We start from the raw sequence: 26,482 nt of genomic DNA, 5'->3' as shown, positions 1-26,482 counted from the left end.
CGTCTAAATCATTAATGTACAATCTAAACAGCTGGGGCCCCAGCACAGAACCTTGCGGTACCCCACTAGTCACCGCCTGCCATTCTGAAAAGTACCCATTTACTCCTACTCTTTGCTTCCTGTCTGACAACCAGTTCTCAATCCATGTCAGCACACTACCCCCAATCCCATGTGCTTTAACTTTGCACATTAACCTCTTGTGTGGGACCTTGTCGAAAGCCTTCTGAAAGTCCAAATATACCACATCAATTGGTTCTCTCTTGTCTACTCTACTGGAAACATCCTCAAAAAATTCCAGAAGATTTGTCAAGCATGATTTCCCTTTCACAAATCCATGCTGACTTGGACCCATCGTGTCACCTCTTTCCAAATGCGCTGCTATGACATCCTTAATAATTGATTCCATCATTTTACCCATTACTGAGGTCAGGCTGACCGGTCTATAATTCCCTGTTTTCTCTCTCCCTCCTTTTTTAAAAAGTGGGGTTACATTGGCTACCCTCCACTTGATAGGAACTGATCCAGAGTCAATGGAATGTTGGAAAATGACTGTCAATGCATCCGCTATTTCCAAGGCCACCTCCTTAAGTACTCTGGGATGCATCCCATCAGGCCCTGGGGATTTATCGGACTTCAATCCCATCAATTTCCCCAACACAATTTCCTGACTAATAAGGATTTCCCTCAGTTCCTCCTCCTTACTAGACCATCTGACCCCTCTTATATCCGGAAGGTTGTTTGTGTCCTCCTTAGTGAATACCGAACCAACGTACTTGTTCAATTGGTCCGCCATTTCTTTGTTCCCCGTTATGACTTCCCCTGATTCTGACTGCAGGGGACCTACGTTTGTCTTTAATAACCTTTATCTCTTTACATATATATAGAAACTTTTGCAATCCGTCTTAATGTTCCCTGCAAGCTTCTTCTCGTACTCCATTTTCCCTGCTCTAATCAAACCCTTTGTCCTCCTCTGCTGAGTTCTAAATTTCTCCCAGTCTCCGGGTTCGCTGCTATTTCTGGCCAATTTGTATGCCACTTCCTTGGCTTTAATACTATCCCTGATTTCCCTAGATAGCCACGGTTGAGCCACCTTCCCTTTTTTATTTTTACGCCAGACAGGAATGTACAATTGTTGTAATTCATCCATGCGGTCTCTAAATGTCTGCCATTGTCCATCCACAGTCAACCCCTTAAGTATCATTCGCCAATGTATCCTAGCCAATTCACGCCTCATACCTTCAAAGTTAGCCTTCTTTGAGTTCTGGACCATGGTCTCTGAATTAACTGTTTCATTCTCCATCCTAATGCAGAATTCCACCATATTATGGTCACTCTTCCCCAAGGGACCTCGCACAACAAGATTGCTAATTAATCCTCTCTCATTACACAACACCCAGTCTAAGATGGCCTCCCCCTATTTGGTTCCTCGACATATTGGTCTAGAAAACCATCCCTTTTGCACTCCAGGAAATCCTCCTCCACCGTATTGCTTCCAGTTTGGTTAGCCCAATCTATGTACATAATAAAGTCACCCATTATAACTGCTGCACCCTTATTGCATGCACCCCTAATTTCCTGTTTGATGCCCTCCCCAACATCACTACTACTGTTTGGAGGTCTGTACACAACTCCCACTAACATTTTTTGCCCTTTGGTGTTCTGCAGCTCTACCCATATCGATTCCACATCATCCAAGCTAATGTCCTTCCTAACTATTGCATTAATCGCCTCTTTAACCAGCAATGCTACCTCACCTCCTTTTCCTTTTATTCTATCCTTCCTGAATGTTGAATACCCTTGGATGTTGAGTTCCCAGCCCTGATCATCCTGGAGCCACGTCTCTGTAATCCCAATCACATCATATTTGTTAACATCTGTTTGCACAGTTAATTCATCCACCTTATTACGGATACTCCTTGCATTAAGTCACAAAGCCTTCAGGCTTGTTATTTTAACACCCTTTTTCCTTTTAGAATTTTGCTGTACAGTGGCCCTTTTTGTTCTTTGTCTTGGGTTTCTCTGCCCTCCACTTTTCCTCATCTCCTTTCTGTCTTTTGCTTTTGTCTCCTTTTTGTTTCCCTCTGTCTCCCTGCATTGGTTCCCATCCCCCTGCAATATTAGTTTAACTCCTCCCCAACAGCACTAGCAAACACTCCCCCTAGACCGTCCGGTTTGTACTGGTCCCACCTCCCCCAGAACCAGTTTCAATGCCCCAGGAATTTGAATCCCTCTCTGCTGCACCACTGCTCAAGCCACGTATTCATCTCCGCTATCCTGCGATTCCTACTCTGACTAGCACGTGGCACTGGTAGCAATCCCGAGATTACTACTTTTGAGGTCCTACTTTTTAATTTAGCTCCTAGCTCCTTAAATTCATTTCGTAGGACCTCATCCCTTTTTTTACCTATGAGGTTGGTACCAATGTGCACCACGACAACTGGCTGTTCTCCCTCCCTTTTTAGAATGTCCTGCACCCACTCCGAGACATCCTTGACCCTTGCATCAGGGAGGCAACATACATCCTGGAGTCTTGGTTGCGGCCGCAGAAACGCCTATCTATTCCCCTTACAATTGAATCCCCGATCACTATCGCTCTCCCACTCTTTTTCCTGCCCTCCTGTGCAACAGAGCCAGCCACGGTGTCATGAACTTGGCTGCTGTTGCCCTCCCCTGATGAGTCATCCCCCTCAACAGTACTCAAAGCAGTGTATCTGTTTTGCAGGGGGATGAACACAGGGGACCCCTGCACTACCTTCCTTGTACTGCTCTTCCTGCTGGTCTTCCATTCCTTATCTGGCTGTGGACCCTTCACCTGCGGTACGACCAACTCGCTACACGTGCTACTCACATCATTCTCAGCATCATGGATGCTCCAGAGTGCATCCACCCTCTGCTCCAACTCCGCAACGTGGTCCGTCAGGAGCTGGAGGCGGATACACTTCCCGCACACGTAGTCGTCCGGGACACTGGAGTCGTCTCTGAGTTCCCACATGGTACAGGAGGAGCATAACACGTGACCGAGCTGTCCTGCCATGACTTAACCCTTAGATAGGCAACAACAATGCTAAAGTTTACTCACTGAGAAAAAAGAAAAACTACTCGCCAATCACTTACCCCCTTGGCTGTGACGTCACCTTTCTGTTTCTTTCTACTTCTTTTTTGCCTTCTCCCTGTCGCTGCACAAGTACGCCTCTCGCTGCCGCTGGGCCTTTTATAGGCCGCTCCGACACCACGCACTCCTGCCTCTCGGACTGCCGCCGCCTCTCGCATTGAGTCTTGTATTAAAATAAGAGGTCTTTGCCCATTTTTGGGTGACACAACTTTAGGCCAGTCTTGCATCCAGCTGAAAATAATAGGCGGCGCAAAATGGGTAGAGATTCAGCCCAATTTCCTGGCTTGGATGGTCCATGAGCAGGCATGGCAACCAGAAAATTGGCCCTACCTTATTTAGCCTTCAGTAAGAGTGCATGGTTATTAATAGTTGGCACACCACAGCTTGCACTGTATGGGGTCTCGAAAACAAATTCTCTTATTAAAACCCTTTTAAAAACAAAATTACGCTCTTGTATATTGATTATTATTTTAGAACAATCGGCCCTAATTTTTACGGGGCAGCCCAATAAGCGATGAACCCGGCAAGGCCGGGGATCTGAAAGCCCTGCCGATCTTAACGGCAGGGCCTTATTTGAATAAATCTCTGCAGAGTCCCACCCAACACCCGGCCAAAATGCCTATCTGGCTAGCAGGTGACAGTGGGCATCTCGCGGCAGGAGGCCACAATGGTCTCCGGTAGTCAGTACAGCGGGAAGGATCTTGGCAGGATTGAGTGGGGGCAAGAATACTGTGGGCGATCGGGAGGGTTGTAGCATGGAAGGCCCAAGGCTTCCTTCCCTGTGAGGCGCAGAGGATCACTCCTGTCCGGCCCCACCCCTGGCCCACAAGGTAACCTAAAATAAAACTTTAAAACTCATAGCCTGGGCCTCTTCTGGCCCACAACATGGCTCCAGACAGGTTTGTCTGATGGGGGAGCCATCATCATTGTCCCACTCAGTCATTCAACTAAAATTGCAGATCAGGTTAATATCCGGACATGGTGGGAAGATAGTGGGATCAGAGAAGGTAGACGACTTGCCTTATTTTAACTGCCTCCTTGCCCGGTTTCTGCCAGACAGGGGGAGTTAAAATCAGGGCCTAAGAGCCTGTTCCTTTTAATAGTTTGACAGATACTGAGCACTAGTTTCCTGGCGCCCGACGCTACAGGCAGAATGTGCTGATATTAATCTAAGGCCACTATCAATGGAAATTACTATGGAACCAGCTGTATAAAATATTTATCCCCTACCCTTTTAGTATGAATGAACGGAAATAGATTTGGCATTTGTATTGTTTTTTCTCCTTTTCATGTGACTACAGCCCCTAGTCGGGAAGCTTCTGCTGATTTGCTAAAATACGGTTGTCCGCACTTTTTATGCAAATGGTGACATTTTTCCACCAAAGGCTGTAGGATTTGTTCTTCAATCAAACAACGGTAAAATAGGAGAACTGCGTTTTAGATCTGTTAAAGCTTTGTGTGAGTGTGGGCCTGTATCAATCAGAATGAGTTGAAATAAAATGAGCTGCCGTACAGTTTGCAAATAATGTGTCTTATTGGTACCACATGATTACATGGTTCCACTGATGACCTTTGACCCATTCAGGACACAAGGTTGTTTGCAGGTGGCTAAAAATTTGCCAGTTGCACAGCACATATCCAATAGAGGTATGAGAAAATACACATTATTTTGAAATTTCAAGATTGCCCTGTCATTCAATATTTATATAATGACAATACCAAATTTTTTTTTTAAAAACCTTGTAGTTTTACTTCAGTGCTTTATGACTAAGAATGCTTCTGAATGGCTGTGACCCAATTCTTTATTTTCCTCATATTAGAATAGCTGAGATTATATTATACTGCTACATATTGGACAGGCCAGTCTGCACTACACGAATTACACCGCTTTTAAATACAGTTGTGGTTTGGTGATCACTATATTCCCAGTAGGAGTGGGTTTGAAAAGCTGAAATGTTATAATTTGAACAGAATAGGATTTACCCAGATACCCCAGCAGCTGGTGCAGGTTATTTGAACTGATCAGGTCTAAAGAGAAACTGTAAGTTGCTCTAAACACTTAGAACTTGCTCAAGGGACAGGTTGCCATGACAACCCCTGATGGTCAGCATTTTACTGCCCCTGAAACCTTGCTGGCTGACCTTACCAGATTTAGGGTCAAAAAGGTCAATAAATCTCATTTTTATTCTGAAGCTTTCACTGACCATTTGAGTAATTGGGCCTAAGGAAGACTTTTTTTTTAACAGTTTACACTGGGTGCAGTGTGACCGGCCAAGGAGTATGATGAAGAGAACCATTTTTAAAACATCTAAAAGGTGGGTCAGCTTTCATATCATATAGTAGACAGTGAGGTGATGGTGGCTATTAGGCTACTGTTGTGACAGTAAAATGTATCCTAGTTAACATAGAGACACGAATGAATCCTTTATTTTATCTACATATTACGATACCAAAAGGTTTTATAAACGATTTTGAAACCCATCACTCTCAGACTGCTGATTGTTTTCTCATTTTGTTCATGAACATAATATGTTTTTTTGCTCCTTTACTAAACATCCACTAGGATATCCTCTGTCAGAAATCCTGTTAGTTATAGTGTGTAGAATGTTTTCTTTGGTTTATGATTTAATCAGATGGTATAGAAGAAGTCTCAGCCCTGTAGGATTTTGGTACCGATATACACTGTAATTGGAAAAATTGTCTTTTAACATACAATTACAAAGATGAAAGAAGGAAAAAATTTAATGTAATTCCATTAATATTTTTGCAAAAACATATTACAATGAGAAAGAATTTAGTGTCTGAACAGTTGTGATTTTTTTATATCCACTGGGTGCTGATGTGAGACCATTTTTAATACAAGAAGTCCAATGCATTTCAAGGCTTGGGCCTTATACTGTCCGGTTAGAGTGAAATCAATTTAGCTCCATCTCTAAATGGAAGCAGGCATTTAGAGTGTGATGGTAGGAGATGCTAGTAATCATGAAATTGTTGGTCACATCACACTTTCAATCTGTGCTTCAGTTAGGTTCATTTTCTATTGTTTTGTTTCTGTGTAAGAGAACAATGTGTGATGTAATCGAACAATGCAAATAGCAAAGGCTTGCAGAATGAGTTAGTAATCATGTCATTACTGGCAAAATCATGTTTTTCATTTCAAGTTTATTTTGTGCTATTTTCTTCATTTCTAATGCAGTGTATTTTTGGGGGATAACATGACAGAACTGAGAGAATGTTAGAGTGTCAATAATCTCCTTGCTTGGTGAATGCTTCTCATCTTTAGCTACATTAATCTAATGTTTGAATTTTTGAATAAGAGTGTACTAGGTGAATAAAAGCGACAAAAAGGGTTCTATATTTGTTGGGTTACATGACTCAAACAGCAGAAAGGCTTTACAATCATATAGAGAACACTAAATATGAAGTGTTCAATATAGTGTTTATTCTATGAATGAAGGGAACTGCATTGTGAGTGATTTACATGATCTATGTGTGTGTATATGTTAAAAAATAAACAAATATGTTACACATGGTATAATTAGGGTATTCATCTGAGAGTGCGGTATTTTGCTTCTGTTTGTGAAGTGGAGTATTGTGGAATACCATCCCAGAAGCTTGGGTGCAGTCACTGTGGTGGTCCTATAAACTCATGACTCGCCATTTGGTTATGGCAGAGGGGTGCTAGCTTGTGCTGGCTGTTACTTTCTGCCCATGGTTTGGTTTCATTTATGTGGGACCTATATATATTTATTCTAATTTTTGAAGGTTGGCTATTTCCTATAATGTTGATGCTCCAGAATACTCAGGCAGTTATGGTGAGGAAGTTACCGTGGTGACACGTGGCACTCATTGACGATGAGCAGACCATGACTTTTCAGTTTCTTTTTAAACTGTTAGTGGCTCATGACAATGCAGGTCTGGTTGGGTTGTTATCTCTTGTTCATGCAATAATTTTCAAAGCTCACGTATTTTCAGAATGACATACGAGTTACAATCTATATCATTTATCTCATTGGTCATCCCATGAAATAATGTGTATTTTGAAGGAATTTCATTCAACTATTTTCAGTCTTTATGATTGCTGAAATCTTTAAGAAAAAAAAATGGAATTAGACCCGACCAGTGCTTGGTGAGCTGCTGCAGGAGATATTGAGGAGAGAAATGTGTCTCGGACAGTAGCATAAACCCAGCAGTATCGTATCTTCCGCCCGTTATACTCCCTGCCCGATATTTAGTTCCCTTGACTGCAATAGAGCTGAATATCAAGTGGGGCATTTAACAGGCAACCGATGCAACAGCAGTCGTTTAGTACGATCACCCGAGACTGATGTCTATTCCCAGTACTTTTCTGAAAATGTCATGGCAGCACCAGGTAGCAACTGAATTTATCTCGTGTTGGTCATTGATAGATTTATTTTCTAAAGTGTAAGGAGCAAACCGATGATTCATCCTAAGGCAGGACATCGACATATGAGTAGGCTGCGCGTCAGTAAATGCCAAGGGAACATGCAAAAAGAGTGACAGGAAAGGACCATCACACCCACCCATCTTGGCAATGTTGTAACCTTCCTTGTACACCTTTGATCTACCCCCTAACCATGAAATCTCCTGCGAAAGGCAAAGTGCCAGGAAAAACAGCGCTAAAGCCATTTCAGAAAAAGCTCTGGAAATTCCTCTCCAACTCAACTCCTTAAGGGCAGCAGCTTCTCATACCAACTTCCCTATGTCCTCTTCTTTTAGGAATTTGTCTTGGGAGTGCTTACTGAAGGTGTTTCCTTTCTTTGGGGGGGGGGGAAACGAGCTTCATGTAACAAAATTGTAAACCTGTTTCTAAGAAATGTGTTTCTGATTTTGTTACACATAATGCGCACAGCAGATCTGCCCTATCATCTTTAAACAATGGAATAAACATAAATTATATTTACCAATGGGTTTCCAGCATGTATTACATCTTTATGTAAGATATTCTTTTAAGAGAACTATATGCGAATAATGAGTAAAAATTAAATGTTTTGCTCGAGTTACTGTCAAATAAGTTTATAGCTAGAAACATAGAAACATAGAAAATAGGTGCAGGAGTAGGCCATTCGGCCCTTCGAGCCTGCACCGCCATTCAATGAGTTCATAGCTGAACATGCAACTTCAGTACCCCATTCCTGCTTTCTCGCCATACCCCTTGATCCCCCTCGTAGTAAGGACTACATCTAACTCCTTTTTGAATATATTTAGTGAATTGGCCTCAACAACTTCCTGTGGTAGAGAATTCCACGGGTTCACCACTCTCTGGGTGAAGAAGTTTCTCCACATCTCGGTCCTAAATGGCATACCCCTTATCCTTAGACTGTGACCCCTGGTTCTGGACTTCCCCAACATTGGGAACATTCTTCCTGCATCTAACCTGTCTAAACCCGTCAGAATTTTAAATGTTTCTATGAGATCCCCTCTCATTCTTCCGAACTCCAATGAATACAAGCCCAGTTGATCCAGTCTTTCTTGATATGTCAGTCCCGCCATCCCAGGAATCAGTCTGGTGAACCTTCGCTGCACTCCCTCAATAGCAAGAATGTCCTTCCTCAAGTTAGGAGACCAAAACTGTACACAATACTCCAGGTGTGGCCTCACCAAGGCCCTGTACAACTGTAGTAACACATCCCTGCCCCTGTACTCAAATCCCCTCGCTATGAAGGCCAACATGCCATTTGCTTTCTTAACCGCCTGCTGTACCTGCATGCCAATCTTCAATGACTGATGTACCATGACACCCAGGTCTCGTTGCACCTCCCCTTTTCCTAATCTGTCACCATTCAGATAATAGTCTGTCTCTCTATTTTTACCATCAAAGTGGATAACCTCACATTTATCCACATTATACTTCATCTGCCATGCATTTGCCCACTCACCTAACCTATCCAAGTCACTCTGCAGCCTCATAGCACCCTCCTCGCAGCTCACACTGCCACACAACTTAGTGTCATCCGCAAATTTGGAGATACTACATTTAATCCCCTCGTCTAAATCATTAATGTACAGTGTAAACAGCTGGGGCCCCAGCACAGAACCTTGCGGTACCCCACTAGTCACTGCCTGCCATTCTGAAAAGTACCCATTTACTCCTACTCTTTGCTTCCTGTTTGACAACCAGTTCTCAATCCATGTCAGCACACTTCCCCAATCCCATGTGCTTTAACTTTGCACATTAATCTCTTGTGTGGCACCTTGTCGAAAGCCTTCTGAAAGTCCAAATATACCACATCAACTGGTTCTCCCTTGTCCACTCTACTGGAAACATCCTCAAAAAATTCCAGAAGATTTGTCAAGCATGATTTCCCTTTCACAAATCCATGCTGACTTGGACCTATCATGTCACCTCTTTCCAAATGCGCTGCTATGACATCCTTAATAATTGATTCCATCATTTTACCCACTACTGAGGTCAGGCTGACTGGTCTATAATTCCCTGTTTTCTCTCTCCCTCCTTTTTTAAAAAGTGGGGTTACATTGGCTACCCTCCACTCGATAGGAACTGATCCAGAGTCAATGGAATGTTGGAAAATGACTGTCAATGCATCCGCTATTTCCAAGGCCACCTCCTTAAGTACTCTGGGATGCAGTCCATCAGGCCCTGGGGATTTATCGGACTTCAATCCCATCAATTTCCCCAACACAATTTCCTGACTAATAAGGATTTCCCTCAGTTCCTCCTCCTTACTAGATTCTCTGACCCCTTTTATATCCGGAAAGTTGTTTGTGTCCTCCTTAGTGAATACCGAACCAAAGTACTTGTTCAATTGGTCTGCCATTTCTTTGTTCCCCGTTATGACTTCCCCTGATTCTGACTGCAGGGGACCTACGTTTGTCTTTACTAACCTTTTTCTCTTTACATATCTATAGAAACTTTTGCAATCCGTCTTAATGTTCCCTGCAAGCTTCTTCTCGTACTCCATTTTCCCTGCCCTAATCAAACCCTTTGTCCTCCTCTGCTGAGTTCTAAATTTCTCCCAGTCCCCGGGTTCGCTGCTATTTCTGGCCAATTTGTATGCCACTTCCTTGGCTTTAATACTATCCCTGATTTCCCTTGATAGCCGCGGTTGAGCCATCTTCCCTTTTTTATTTTTACGCCAGACAGGAATGTACAATTGTTGTAGTTCATCCATGCGGTCTCTAAATGTCTGCCATTGCCCATCCACAGTCAACCCCTTAAGTATCATTCGCCAATGTATCCTAGCCAATTCACGCCTCATACCTTCAAAGTTAGCCTTCTTTAAGTTCTGGACCATGGTCTCTGAATTAACTGTTTCATTCTCCATCCTAATGCAGAATTCCACCATATTATGGTCACTCTTCCCCAAGGGGCCTCGCACAATGAGATTGCTAATTAATCCTCTCTCATTACAAAACACCCAGTCTAAGATGGCCTCCCCCCAGTTGGTTCCTCGACGTATTGGTCTAGAAAACCATCCCTTATGCACTCCAGGAAATCCTCCTCCACCGTATTGCTTCCAGTTTGGTTAGCCCAATCTATGTGCATATTAAAGTCACCCATTATAACTGCTGCACCTTTATTGCATGTTCCCCTAATTTCCTGTTTGATGCCCTCCCCAACATCACTACTACCGTTTGGAGGTCTGTACACAACTCCCACTAACATTTTTTGCCCTTTGGTGTTCTGCAGCTCTACCCATATAGATTCCACATCATCCAAGCTAATGTCCTTCCTAACTATTGCATTAATCTCCTCTTTAACCAGCAATGCTACCCCATCTCCTTTTCCTTTTATTCTATCCTTCCTGAATGTTGAATACCCCTGGATGTTGAGTTCCCACCCTGATAATCCTGGAGCCATGTCTCTGTAATCCCAATCACATCATATTTGTTAACATCTATTTGCACAGTTAATTCATCCACTTTATTACGGATACTCCTTGCATTAAGACACAAAGCCTTCAGGCTTGTTTTTTTTAACACCCTTTGTCCTTTTAGAACTTTGCTGCACAGTGGCCCTTTTTGTTCTTTGCCTTGGGTTTCTCTGCCCTCCACTTTTTCTCATCTCCTTTCTGTCTTTTGCTTTTGTCTCCTTTTTGTTTCCCTCTGTCTCCCTGCATTGGTTCCCATCCCCCTGCCATATTAGTTTAACTCCTCCCCAACAGCACTAGCAAACACTCTCCCTAGGACATTGGTTCCGGTCCTGTCTAGGTGCAGACCGTCCGGTTTGTACTGGTCCCACCTCCCCCAGAACCGGTTCCAATGCCCCAGGAATTTGAATCCCTCCCTGCTGCACCACTGCTCAAGCCACGTATTCATCTGCGCTATCCTGCGATTCCTACTCTGACTAGTACGTGGCACTGGTAGCAATCCCGAGATTACTACTTTTGAGGTCCCACTTTTTAATTTAGCTCCTAGCTCCTTAAATTCGTTTCGTAGGACCTCATCCCTTTTTTTTTTACCTATGTCGTTGGTACCAATGTGCACTACGACAACTGGCTGTATCGCAACCCTACTCCCGTTTTTGGGCCTTATCCAATTTCTCGGCCATTACGTTTACATGGCACCTATAATAGACAATTTTATCTGCTAATTGACTGGAAAACTGCCTGTAAATGATACATATTAAAAATGTAAGCAAAAGAAGCTAGTACAATACAAATTTCAAAGGAGGTCATGCAGAACAAGGCATCTAAGTGCATTCTTCAGAGTCTTGTGGCAGTCATTAAGTCTAAACTAAAATTACAGATAACGGTTTAAAGTGCACTAAATACAGTATTTCAGGATTGAACTTGGAAAAGATATAAGGGCATGGCAGAGAGATCAGCATGCACCAGAGTCGTATTTTCTTCACCTGCCATTATGCTACTAACCGTATCTGCAAGCCGTCATGCTTCTATGTACTGGTGGGGAATTCGCTTTGCAGCCTTTAGGTAACCATGAAGCTAGTTACAAAGCTGTGCCACACATGTTGCAAGGAAACTTGTAGCCGGTCTATAATTCCCTGTTTTCTCTCTCCCTCCTTTTTTAAAAAGTGGGGTTACAAATACTCCTAGAAGTTATAATGTGTCACAAAACATACCCATTAGTGAAAAGTGTGCGTTTTTATTATTCCTTAGAAAGAAAACAGCTTTAATCATGCAGTTTCCAAAAGGTTTTCTTTGAATATTAATATCATTTAGAAAGAAACCGCCTTTAACCACGACGATAAGGATGGTGCAATGGTCTTGTAATATTTCAGATGTTGTATATCAAGATGGTGGAGATGGCTGTTATTACTTGGTTTCAGCACCTTGAGGAAAGTGACTGCATTTGTCATTCTCCGAATTCCTATCTCCAAATACGGAAGAAAGAAAGACTCGCATTGATATGTCATCTCACATCATTGAACCGTTCCAAATCAATGCCAGACAGTGAGTTGCTTTTTGAGCGCAGTGATTGTTGGCAAGCTCAGATTCTGAAATTGCCATGTTTCTTTATGTTTAGCTTATTTGAGCAAATCTGCTCATGGTAAAAGAAAATTATTCTAGTCTTAAAAAAAAAAGCATACAAATTACTAGCACATGTTTAGAATAATTATTTTAAAAAAGCATTAAACATACAGACCTCTAAAAAGCATATTATAATGCCTGCACTATTTAAATACAGCGCTCTAAAACCGCACACAGCCAATGCAAACGTTTATCAGTTAAACTCTCTAAGTTGATTATTAAAGATTGTCATCATAATAAAATGGCTTGTCAGTTACCCTGAAGTAGTGGTGAATGCATTCATATGAAATTCCTTTGTCCGTTATTTAACAACATTTTTCTGGTTACTGATCTGGCACAGGGGCATTTGAACACTTCTCCCGCATCCAGAATGTGACGAGAACCTTATGACATAATCAGGGGCACAGCATCACCATTCTGCTGATTGCATCAAAGTTTTTGTCTTATAATACTCCTGTGAAGCGCATTGGGAAATTTTACTATGCTAAAGGCACTATATAAATACATGTTGTTGTTGTTGCATCTGGTGTTACAGAATGTAGTCTTTGTTTTATATTCGTTCAGATAAATAAAATATTACAACTGCTTTGAAAAGAATTGCGCCTTCTTTTGGAGTTTGCTTCAGGATTTCCGAGTTGCTGAAACAAAAAGCAGGCTGTTATTGTGGTAATGGTATTTTCCAGGGGTTTTGTGCTGATGGAGTTTGGTTTGGTTTTATGAGAACGTTTTTTTTCAAACATAAGAAAGATAGAAATGAGCAAGTGTAAATCTCAACTGGGTACAATTAGTATTGTTGGGTTTGCTGATGTCGAAAGCTGGGGACAGCAATAGCAACACATTTTAATAAGGATCTATGAAGTGAATAGACTGCTGCATACCATCATGCCAGTGAACAATTACCGTGAAGTTATAAACACTCTAATTTATCAGTGATTAATTTTTTCCATTAAATGTCTTATAATTATCAGTAATGGCTTCTCACTGAATATGGTTTTCTGAATTTTTTGTCAAGTTATCAAAGTGACACTTCACTTGCTGCATATCTGTTGTTGCAACTTGGAATGTGATCACTGATTTCTCCTTCCAGCTGGTTCTTCCATCGGGGCCTCTCCCCTCTACCCCCTTCTCCTCATTCTCTGCTTACTTCAAGACCGTTGCAATAGACAGCCTGACTGTTGGTGAACCAAGCACTGGGATTTCCTGATCTCCATGTCACAGTGCTCGTTTCACAGTCTAGTTACAAGATTGGCTGTTGTTAAGACGTTGAGGTAGACAGACAGGCTCTAAAGAAGAGAATCCCTATGTTAAGACTGGGCAAAGGAGGAATTACAGCCACAGGGAATGGGCAATTCTATAGTTTGGTGGGCACTGGCAGGAGATTTAGAAGCCTTGTCAAAATTATAAACTAACTTGCTGAAGGAATTCTTCCCAAGAAGTGCTTTGGCTGGTCGCACATCTGTAGAGCCCGCAAAACAGACACGAAAGAGTGAACCGCTTCAAAATGAACCTTTATTGCCTTGGCTGTACACTAACTAGGGCTGTCCCCCTTTGCGGCCTGCACAGATTTCATGGATTGTGTAGAATCCGAAAAGAATGAATCTGAAAAACTTGTCTGTCTATGCCCGCAAGTTTGGGCAGGAATAACATTTTGGGAAGGCGCTGTTATATGGCCTTATGCCCTTGAGGTGCTGCTTTTAATGTCTCGTGTACCTGAACCCCCAAATCCCCCTCTCCTTTCACATCACCCAACCTTCCATCATTCAAAGTATCATTATTTGTTTTTCCAAAATATATCACCTCACACTGGCTGACATTGAATTCCATCTGTCACTTTTTTGCCCAACTCACAATCATGAAACATATTCCCTTGCAGATTCCTTCCGTCCTCAGAATGATTTGCTGTTTTTCCCATTTTAATATTGTCTGCAAATTTGGAGTTCTCCTTTTAGCTCTATATCCACACTTCCAACTGCCCTTAACTTGTACTCTCTGTTTCCTCCCTTCGAACTAGTTTTTAATCTAACTAGCAACCCTCCCTTTATTTCATATTCTTTCATCTGCTCCAGTAGTCTCCTGTGTGCTACCTTGTCAAAGGCTTTCTAATAATCCATGTACACTACATCCACTGCATTTCTCCCATCTGTCATATCTCTCACTTCCTCAAAGAACTATCCCCACTTCCACTATCAATTGCTGGACACCAAGGTATCCCTAAATCTTCACATAGCACATTGATAAGGAACTTGTGAAATCAATTCACCTTACCCTGAAGTTCACATACCTCGTGTACCTATGTCCAACGGTGCAACTTCCATCACAACCTCTTTCGGTTGGCAGGGTGGTTCGTTACAATCAAAGACCTTGTCTCCGGTGTACATTACAAGGTGTTTGGATGGTTTCATTTTACTGATCCTTGGTGGAAAGTGACTGCAAAGATCAAATGTCACCAGAAGAAATGGTATTTACATTAGTATCCAGCTTATGCCCTCAGGAGTCATCTGAGCAATGAAACAAAGGCAGTTTTCAACCTTTTCCTAAAAGCATATCGTGTCGACGAGCAATACAGAAAATTGTTTGTCTCTTTGCCTGAGAATAGTAAAGTCATGCGAAGAGTGGAAGCAAGTCTTCCTCAATTACGAGGGACTGCCTATGATGATAATGAGTTTTCAAACTTATTCAAGACTTTACAACGGATTGCAGATGAGAAGAAGGATATGACAGAAGGCAATTTTGCATCAAACATTATTACAGGCATAAGGAGTTCAGGTAAGCATAGGTGTCTTTCTTGGATTATAGATTTTGCTTTATTGCAAGTTTGTACTTGATCATCTAGGATCAGTAGCAGAAAATATCTTTAATCATCAGTTAGAAGAGTAAGATAAGTTGCTGTAATTTATTCCATTAAATCTTAATGGAAGCGAAACTCAGGTGTGACTATAGAAAGAAATATGGATCTTTTGACTCTTTTAGAAAAGTTGTACAGGTACAGAAACTTAATGTCATTAAACTACAGGAAGTTGAAGAATGACAAAGTAAATATTTGCATATCATTGCAGGACTTTGAGAAGCTTGGTGAAGGCTAAATGAATGATTGGGTAATGAAGCATTTTGAAAACCAATATTCCACGTTCACTAAACAGTCTCTCAGCAGGTCAGGCAACATCTGTGGCGAGAACCCACACTGCGATATGTGTGTGCACTAGGTCCGTGCAGCAGAGCTGGTCTCCAGTCGTCTTGGTTAATCCTTGTCACTGGACCAAGACCTAGCTCTGTCAAGCCCGTGTGGTGGCTGGGGTGCAACGGCCACCACATGTTTTTAAAAAAAATCCACGCACGGGCATCTTCCACCTTTCAACATGTAGTTCGGACCTGGAAACTAGGTCCTTCATTGAAACACCTGTGAACTCAACCCTTTTTGGCGTGGAAGCAAGTCATCCTTGATACGAGGGACTGCCTAAGAAGAAAAGTATCTTCCTTAACTCTAGCCTTTGAATTAAACAAAGCTGTAAGCTTAATGGAACTTGTATCTCAACAACTCATTTTAAATAGTGACACCCCTTCCATTTTAGAAAATTACATCTTTCTCTTGAATTTTCTTGTCCATTAACAAGTAGTAATAAAATGAACACTTCATGAGGGATAACGCATAATGAATGATTTATCATATATTTCATTAAGGCTGTGAGAATTTTTCTATTATTCATCATTTAATAACTGTGGAATCTTGCCAGAAATCCTGTGAAAAGCATTCACCTCCTCAGCAGCAATAAACCTCTGCATTTCAGCTGCAGACTTAATGGGGCAGAAATGTCTTTGGGCCCAGGAGACCCAAGCATCAATAGAAAATGGTCCTCGGGCCTCATCTGCATACTGCATTTCCAACAAGCTGCTAGTGCTGGTCGTGCCTCTACAGGCAGCTCGCCCGAAGGCAAAAAGCAATTTAGGGCCATTTGCCTTGCTGGCAGTGGCCCTCAGGTAAGTCTCTGGAGGAGAGTTGGAGTGGGCTCTGAGGGATTTGGGGGATGTGGGGGTGGGGTGGGGTGGTGTGCTATCACGACACCTGTGGAGTTGAGGAGCAATCCTGCTCCTTCTGGCTCCACAAGGATTTTACGTTTAATAAAAAACAAACACAAATTTACCTGTAGTTGGCGACCACAGGGGTTGCTGAATGTTCCTGAGCAGGGCAGGTCCAATATCTGCCCCACTCATCGATAACTAATCTTGCAATGGGGTCCATAAACAGGCATTAAGTCTCTCCTTAACATAGTCAAGGGGCCTAATGCCAGCTTTAGGTATCTGCTCAGGATGCTTAAAAAAAAAAGGGCCACACAAATTTAGCAGTGGGATCACGACTGCAGATTGGGCCATCCCATTATTAAATTGGGACACTTTGTGCCCCTTTTTGCTGGTGTAAAACAGGTGCATTGCATACTAATTTTAACCCCAATAAGAGAATAATGAACAAGTGCAGAATATTTGGTTCATTCAGCTCCCTCTTTCTCACAGGTTATTTACAGTTTGAAGATTACGTTCCCTGATTGTGCATAAAGTAACTGAGTCATGTGATTGATAGGCAATTGCTCTCTAATTTTCCAGTGCCTTTTCTATATAATTATTTGGTGTGTTCCACCATAAGTTTGACCTTTGTGTGCATCTTTTCAGTGTTGGGAAGGTTATTGTTCAAATTCATTTTAAATATTGGGTTAATGGATTAAGCAGAAGGATTTTGAAAATGTAAAACAGTTAAAAATATTGACTTGAGAGATGCTCTGGCAAACATTGCCTAAAAGAGCATATTTATTTTAACTCGGTTATCGGATTAAGGGAGAGTTGTCATTGATATTGAGGATTTTTTGAAGAAACTACTTCTTGGAATAGTCAGGGACAGCCTGTTTGAAACTCCCTTTAAATTCTGCCATGGTGCCTTTCTGGGGAATTACGTGCGGAGACAGAGATATAGAATGCGGCAGCATAAACAATAGCAATGCAGTTTTCATCTGGGAAAAAAATATAGGAACAGGTAGAAAATGTTTACATTAACTCTAACAACTTCCATTCATCCTAAGTCTTTCTATAACAAATTATCTTAAAGATACATATCCAAAATTGAAGTGCTAACTTAAACAACAGATAATGGTTGTCATAGTGCAGAATGCTATAATATCTCAGCAGGCTACCAAAACATTAGCATTTCTAAGCATCTAATACTAGTCTGAGGAGACATTTTGGCTCCAAATTTAACATTACAATTTAAACACTGTATTCTTCACTACACAATTTTAGTCGCATAACCATATACATTTTGTACACCCCTGATTTCTAACAGCCCATCGAGCCTGTTCCACCATTCAATTGGATCTTGGCTGATCTGCATCTTAACTCCATCTACCTACCTTGGTTCCATAACCCTTAATATCCTTGCCTGACAAAAACCTATCAATCTCAGTTTTGGAATTTTCAATTTTCAACTGCTTTTTGGGGGAGCAAGCACAAGAATTTCCACCACCCTTTGTGTGAAGAAGTGCTTCCTGACATCACCCTTGAACTGCTTCGTTCTAATTTGAAAGTTATGCTCTTACCTATTGTTCTTATTTATACTATGCAAAATATAATACATCTGATAATTGAAGGCAAACATGATTAGTGATATAATGGCATAGCTATACATCATCATACATTTTTCTCAACAATTGTGTTTCTATAACACCTTAATGTAAAAAGAAACATCCTAAGGGTTTCATCGAGAATAAAAGGGAATAAAGGAGAGATAACAAACTGTAGTGCAAGAGTTAGGAGCTGACTGAAGCTTGGTTGTAAAGATGGATTTTGAGAAGGTCATTGAATCGGGCGAGAGAAGTGAAGAGCCGGAGAGGTTTAGGTAGTTAGATCCAGACAGTAAGACTGAGGCGGCTGAAGGCTCATATCACCAAAGGGAGGGCAATACACAAAAAGCCAGTTGGGGAACTGAAGGTTGTGAGAGGGGAAGTTAAGCTGGAGGACGATGCAGAGGTAAGATGGGGCTCTCTTTAGGAAGTGGTTAGAATAACTTTCAAGCAACAGTTACGAGATTCTGCTGATGGATAACTAGCAGCTAGGTAGTGCTTATGCAAAAGATCCAAAACCAAATCATGGTGAATAGTTCAATATTTTCTCAGTATATCAAGTACAGATATAATGAAATTGTAATCTCATTTATAAAGACTGAGCTATTAAATTTTATTTCCAATATGACTTTAATTGTACAAGTTTAACCTCCCCATTTAAAAAATGCATGCCAGTCTCGTTCATTCAAATGAGATCCATCCACGTATAATTGCTCTAATTGCTGTTTCATCATAAGTTTAGTTGATTAGTACACTGTGGTTTAGTGGCAACATTCCTATCATTTAGATTGTCTGCTACGTGCAGGAAAATAGCTGTGAAGGGAATCTCATTTCACTGTTACTACATTTGTGTGATACATCTAAAAGATGTTTACACAAACATCCGTTGTGAAAATAGAACTATGGCTAAAACCTGATAGAAACAAACAAAAGCAGCTAGTGAAATCAATAGGAGTCCTATCATAAGCAATGATTCTGGAAATTTTGATTTTGTTAATACAGTAATTGGTCCATTAATATGTGGCTAGCACACTGCAATCTAATAGGATGCTGAGGGAGGGAGATGGAGAAAAACAGCAGGAAAGGGAGAGGCAGAGAGAGAGAGAGAGAGAAAGGGAGCGGTGGAGATGCAGCAGAGAGCAAAAACAAGAGAGGCACAGAAAAATGAACAAAGGAGACTTTTAGAAATTGGAGACTTAAAACTAATGAATAATAAGAGCAAAGAGAAATAGAGGAAAAATAAAAAGAACAATGGGAAAAAGAAACATTAATGGCACTGCCTCAGATCAATACTCTTCCTGCATACACGAGAGAAACCACCATAGACATTGGTACAATTGTTTCCATTTTTCTCTGTGGTCTAGTCCCACCAACTGTATGTGTATGTGTGTGTGTGTGTGTGTGTGGGGTATGGTGGGGGAGGGGAGGGGGGCGGAGGGCGGGAAGCATACTAGAAAATCATAGGCAAAATAGAAGAGAAGTACAAGGGAACAAGTGTGGTGTAATGGAAGCATTTAATCGGAGTATTAAGGGATGACGTGTTGTATATAGCAAAATCATAAACAGGGAGTAAATTTTAATTTTTAGCACCTCTCAGCGCAGGGAGGCAAACCGAAAAGGAAAGATTGCACGCCTATAATGGAGGCTGCTAAATTTTCCTCCACTAATTTAAGGCTCGTTACCAGTGTTCGATCTTCCACTCTTGCTTTTCCTTTCTGTGCCGCTAAAGATGATGGTTTTGGTGTTGAGTTTAAATGTTGGATATCAAGGTTGCTTTGTGTAGCTGATCAGATCAACTGCCATCGAAAGGACTTTTAGAAATGGTTTTACGATTTTGTTACAACTGTTCATAAAGGAAATCTTCCTACATTGTTTTCATAGTATTGTATTATCGGGCTTTCACATTCTCTGGGGGTAAAATTGTCCTGCTGCGCGCCTCCCGCTAGTGCCTCCAGGATCCCGTGAAATTGCGTGGGAGTTAGCGGAGATGCAAATTCGGTAGCGCCCCGCTCCCGCCGGTAGCACGCCGGGCCGCTGCGCCTCCGGCGATGACATCATCGCCGTGCAGTGACCCAACATCGGCCCCTGGCTCACGGGTCGTGAACCTAGCCACACTTCCCTCGCGGGGCAAAATTTAAAAGGGAGGTGCACGCCACCCTTTTGTTTTGTCCTCTGACTTACCGGTCTGGCCTCCGTGAGTTTTCCCGCAGGGTCCATGCCGCGATGGTGCAGCCCGGCACTCCGCTTCAGTGCCAGGCTTGCGGCCACAGCACCCCGCATCCCCAGTGGCCTAGTGGAGGCCCCTCAACCCCATGCATAGCTCGCAGCGTGCCCTCCTCTTTGACGGAAGGGGAGAGCCCTGTGATCACTTCAGCACTATGCGGAGAGGCCACGTAGTGCACCGACTTTCACACCCTTCGCGCCCCTGACCTGGCCCCTGAGGGAAGTAAAGCACCCGACATTGCGCTCCACTTCCTGCTGGGGGCGGTAACCCGAATTTAGGTCACAGCACGGGACTTTCCCATCGGGTGCAGGAAGACCCTTCTCGCAATGGTTACCGCCCCCAAGTGGGGCAAAACACAATTTTGCCCCCTCTGTTTCACTCCTTGTTCCATTTCTCCGAGTTTCTTGATGATAAATGAAAAATGAATCTGTTACTAAAACTCTTTTAGTCTATTTATATATACAAGTTTGATATTAAACATTTTAAGGGCCAATTTTACCTTGGGGTTAGAATCCAGGGTGTGGAAGGCTGAAGGGGGCAGCAAATTGTGGGCTCCTCTCCCACCAGAGTGTGAGGCCTGGGAGATTTTTAACTCCCGGGCCTTATTAATATGCCCCGAGATTGATTCCTGCCAGAAGCCGGTGAAAATAATGTCACAACCAGCTAGTGGGAGTCAAGATTTGTGAGGGCTTAGGCTGTCGCAGAGGAACCACGCAGATGGTCCTGGCAAGATAAGTAAGGATTTTAGGGACGGGGTCAGCAAGTCCATGATTGGGGAGTGGAGGAGGGTGGGGGGGGGAGCTTTGGGCAGGGGAGGTCCAAGATATCTCCTCCTGGCTCACAACGAACAGTTTAATTTTTTTTAAAATCACTTACCTGGGTCTCCTATAACCCGATCCATGCTTCTGCCAACTTTTGCTGATGGGTCAGAGACTGTGCAAGCGTTAGTCAGACTGTGGTTAATATGGTGTGCTCGCTTCAGGGCGCGACTCTGCCATTTTAAATTAGGTCCCTGCTCCTCTGGGGCGGGCGGCCTTCCCATGCCTGAGTCCAGACAGGTTAAAATGGTGGGGGGGCAGGAATGTGCCACGAATCCCCTGCTATTTTAACCTGTGCCCGCAATATTCCCACCAGATCGGGGGGGGGGAGGGGGCGGGGGGATTGTAGAGGAAAGTTAAATTGGCACTTCAATCTTTCTGCTGTGATTATAAACAAGTTATAAGATGATTCACTGTCTTCCGCACAAAATAATTCCAAAACAAAATGTGCAGTATTGTTTTTATTCGATAGCTGACAACCTCATCAGGTAGTTTACCACCAATCAATCATTCTATGGGTCATTCAAATAATTCATTTCCCTCAGAACGACCCCTAGAAACTAAAAATCAAGTAATCATTGTGCTGTGGTCAAAAGTATGGTGTGTGCAGTAAAAGTCAGATTTACAATACTGTCAATCTCAGTAAATTCAAACCTTTTATATTAATTGATCAAACTGCCATCTGCATTATAGCCTGATCTTTTCAAAGACAAAAAGATCAGACTGGCAGCCATTTTAGCTCTGTGTGAACAATGTTACTCATTTTCTGACTACAGCATAACACTGTGAGTAGGTCTGAGCGTGCACCTCCAGGGTCGCAATAACCTATGAATAGTTTTCTTCCCTGCACAGTTCATGAAAGCCCCAGTCTAAAAGGCATACAATGGATAAAGAATAATGAAGCATGGGAATGAAACCCAGGCTCTAGCAATTCAAATCTAACTTTCAGAACTTGTATCCATTTAAAGAGTTATTTTTTTTATAGCAAACTCATGCGAATATAGAATCCAAAATGAATTATGTCAAGCTACTGATAACACATTATTACCTACTATTAATAAGCATCTGGCTGCTTTAACCTGTGAAATACTGATAACATTAAATATTTGGGATCTTTACTTCTACCTTGCATTATATGATGTGGAGTTGTGCAATAACGGCTTCTTAAACTCAATAGGGTAGAAATGCGTCTGGGCGGTACCACAAAGCGCGCGGGAGCACATTGTCCGCCCATTATGCTCCCCGCCCAATATTCAGTTCCAGTGACTGCAATAGATCCCTGAAGGTAGCAGGCCAGGTAGATAAGATGGTTCAGTAGGCATGTGGAATACTTGCCTTTATTAGTCGAGGCATGGAATACAAGAGCAAGGAGGTTATGCTTGAACTGTATAAAACATTGGTTAGGCCGCAGCTGGAGTACTGTGTGTAGTTCTGGTCACCACATTACAGGAAAGATGTGATTGCACTGGAAAGGGTGCAGATGAGATTTACAAGAATGTTGCCTGGACTGGAGAATTTTGGCTATGAGGAAAGATTGGAGATGCTGGGTCTGTTTTCTTTCGAACAGAGGAGGGGAGACCTTATTGAAGAGTATAAGATTATGAGGGTCCTGGGATAGAGTGGATAGGAAGGACCTGTTTCCCTTGGCAGAGGGGTCAACAGTCAGGGGGCATAGATTTAAAGTAATTGGTAGGAGGTTTAGAGGAGATATGAGGGGAAATGTCTTCACCTGGGGGATGGTGGGGGTCTGGAACTCACTGCCTGGAAGGGTGGTAGAGGCAGAAATCCTCACTCCATTTAAAAAATACTTGGATGTGCACTTAAAGTGCCGTAACCTACAGGGCTACGGACCAAGAGCTGGAAAGTAGGATTAGGCTGGATAACTCTTGGCCGGCGGGCGCGGACACGATGGGTCAAAATGGCCTCCTTCCGTGCTGTAAATTTCTATGATTCTATGAATAGAAGTAAATATTGAGCGGGGCCTGTAACAGGCGGCTGGTGCAACACCTCCTGGTTTGTGCTACCGCCAAAGTCAAATTGCTCCCCCAATATATTGCTAGCAGATTCCTATGGCATTGTCCATGGGGAGGGAGAGAATACGCTGCTTTATAACATTAACGATGTTAACAGAGTGTAATGGGGAAAGTGCTGCCAGAGGTAAGTGAGCCACATACACAGTGTTTGCTATACACAAATTGTAATATATAAATAAATATATTTGATATCAATGTATGACTAACATGATATGCAATGTTGGTGTATTTATGCATTCCATTTTTATTTGTGACATTTGAAAGCATTTTTATCATGGATATTTCATATACTTTAGAATTACAGTAGACAAGTGCCTGATGGTGTTTGTAAAACTGCGGAGCTCCAGAATCTGTTCTGTCAAATTATTCTACCAAACATCATCCAATAAGGAGGTCCTGCATGACAGGCGAATTTTGTTCAGCTTGTGGGATGAACGATGAATTCACCTTTGAATTCCAGCTAATGGCTGGATTGGGGAATGGAAACACAGAGGGCACTTGCACCAGCACACAAAGTGATGCGGTTAATGCCCACTGACAGTGCAAATACTTTGCCACGGATGGGAGAACATTGAAAAAAATATATTTTTAGGATTTTGCTTTTCCCTAGAAATAGGAAAGCCAGCAGCAGGAGTTAGCAGCTTTAACAATAGTTCAGTATTTATGAGTCATTCTGGAAACAAAACAACTCATACTGATTTGAAATATTGATTGGCATGGTATTTTTTTCTAATCAAATCTGATCTGATAAGGCAGGTAACAATATTGATAGTGAATCTAATTTGAAATATATTGCAGACACTTAAATGGTTTCATTTTCCACTGAGAATATGACAATACTAACCTTTTTCACTCCATCAAAAATGATTATTAAATAGAATTGCTCTACTCCCTGTTGCCCTGCTGTGTGTGTATGTGAGGGCATGAACATGATCCTAATAATCTTTAATTGGTCTGTGGTGTAAAAATATTAGGGCTAATTGTCTCCTGCCGTGTTTAGAAAGCAAGCACATGCAATCCACATGCACATCACAGAATGGGGAAAGAGCGTCCAAGTGTCCGCTTCTTTCACAACCCAATTCTGCAATCTAATTTCAGTCATTTTTATTTAAAGAGATTCCACAGCGAATTCCATTCTGCTTCGGCCCTCTTCCCTCCTTTAGCATTTCTCGTATATAACCATTGCCTCTGGGCCAACGGCGTCGAGCTTGGAGCTGTCATGACAAAGGGACAAGGTCGAGCAGTTTGTGCTTCTGGCGGGGAACCTCGCTCAATGGAAAGGCAGATTACAGAACCAGGTCTGGAGGACATTAAGCTCGATTTTGTGACCCTCGTAACTTTCCAGTCATTAAAATTACAATTTGAAAGGCCATATATTGGCACTATCGACCTCCACCCCACCAACAAGTGAGGCTCCCCCAATTCCTCTTGAGCTTGAGTTCCCAACACCAGATTGCCTGGAAATGAATACAGCAACAACAACTTGTATTTATATAACAACTTTAACGTAGTGAAATGTCCCAAGGTGCTTCACAGGAGTATTATGAGACAAAGAATTTGACACTGAGCCGCATAAGAATAAATTAGGGCAGGTGAGCAAAAGCTTGGTCAAAGAGGTAGGTTTTAAGAAGCGTCTTGAAGGAGGAAAGAGAGGTAGAGAGGCGGAGAGGTTTAGGCAGGGAATTCCAGAGCTTAGGGCCTAGGCAACCGAAGGCATGGCCACCAATGGTTGAGTGATTATAATTGTGCTCAAGAGGGCACAATTAGAGGGACGCAGTCATCTCGGTGGGTTGTGGGGCTGGAGGAGATTACAGAGATAGGGAGGACAAGGCCATAGAGGGATTTGAAAACAAGGATGAGAATTTTGAAATTGAGACGTTAACTAGCGTTAAATTAACAATTCATTCAAAAAGCCCACTAAGATGGCTGGTACTCGAAAAAAGAAAAATGCACACTGGCAAAACGAGAGATGTTTGTGTGAGCTAGCCTAAGATTTATGGGGCACAGTAAACTGAGCTTGACACTGCATTTTGAAGTGTGTAATCTTACCTGGTTTTAAAGTCCTGGGATTCCAAAGTATAAAATATTTCTGTTCCCCAATAGTGATATCCTTCACTTTGACAAACATAAAAATTCACCATTCCCATCTTGACCATTTCACTTTCACCACCAATGACAAACTTTAATATTTACTATGTTTTTGTTTATATCAAGCATTTGCATCTAGACTTGTATTCAAACCAATTAAAATCTTGTTGAAGTGAGAGGAGAGTAGCAGGACTCTTCAGAGGTGACCTCAAATGGTATTGACTGTAAGTGAACTGGACTTTGTAGTCCTATACTTTAAACTTTTCCCAAAATTTGTATTTTCCAACCGAATTATTGACTTTGTGCAATAGTGCAAAATGGGCAATATCGATCCAGTCACCCCTTGTACCTCTTTCCCCATTATCAGTTCTGTTGACAGCAAGTGGCGTGCATACTGAGGTCAGTTTTCCCAGGCACACTGCTGACAAAACCATAAGGGACTGCTGGAGGCGGTCACCAACTTGCAGGTCATGTCCTGATGATGCAAGAGAATCAATTTTGCGTGGTTTTCTTGTTCAGTGGTTACTGTGTGTCAGCTTGTGGTCACCATTGGGTTTGCACCTGTTAGACATGAAATAAGAGGATATAAACAGGCTGCTGGAATGGGCAGATACATGGCAGATGAAATTCAACGCAGAAAAGCGAGAGGTGATACATATTGGTAGGAAGAATGAAAATTTTTAAAAGGGGTACAAGAGCGGAAAGACCTGGGGGTGTTTATGCACAAATCTTTGAAGATGGTAGGACACATTAGCAAAGCAGTTAATAAAGCATATGGTATCCTGGGCTTTATAAATAGAGGCGCAAGGACAAAAGTCAAGAAGTTATGCTAAGCCTATAAAAAACATTCGTTTGGTCCCAGCTGGAGTATTGTGCCCAATTCTGGGCATCAAATGGTAAACATTTGGCAGATGGAGTATAATGTGGGAAAGTGTGAGGTTATCCACTTTGTCAGAAAAAATAAAAAAGCAAATTATTATTTAAATGGAGAAAAATTATAAAATGCTGCAGTACAGAGGGACCCGGGGATCCTTGTGCATGAAACACAAAAAAGTTAGTATGCAGGTACAGCAAGTAATCAGGACGGCAAATGGAATGTTGGCCTTTGCAAGGGGGATGGAGCATAAAAGC

General features: G+C 42.2%; 1 long non-coding RNA gene across 1 annotated transcript in view; it reads left to right on the top strand.

Annotated features, from left to right (window-relative positions):
* Positions 1–5,356: 5,356 nt before the first annotated feature.
* Positions 5,357–26,482, top strand: part of LOC139229166 (uncharacterized) — a 422,261-nt gene continuing 401,135 nt past the window's right edge. The window contains exon 1 of the long non-coding RNA XR_011587667.1: positions 5,357–5,427. This is a non-coding gene — a long non-coding RNA (uncharacterized lncRNA). The remainder of the gene's footprint in view (positions 5,428–26,482) is intronic.

Source organism: Pristiophorus japonicus, chromosome 18 (assembly GCF_044704955.1).
Source record: "Pristiophorus japonicus isolate sPriJap1 chromosome 18, sPriJap1.hap1, whole genome shotgun sequence".
NCBI classification, from domain to species: domain Eukaryota; kingdom Metazoa; phylum Chordata; class Chondrichthyes; family Pristiophoridae; genus Pristiophorus; species Pristiophorus japonicus.
Note: the sequence above shows the minus strand (reverse complement) of the source record. Positions and strands in the feature narration are given on the sequence as shown.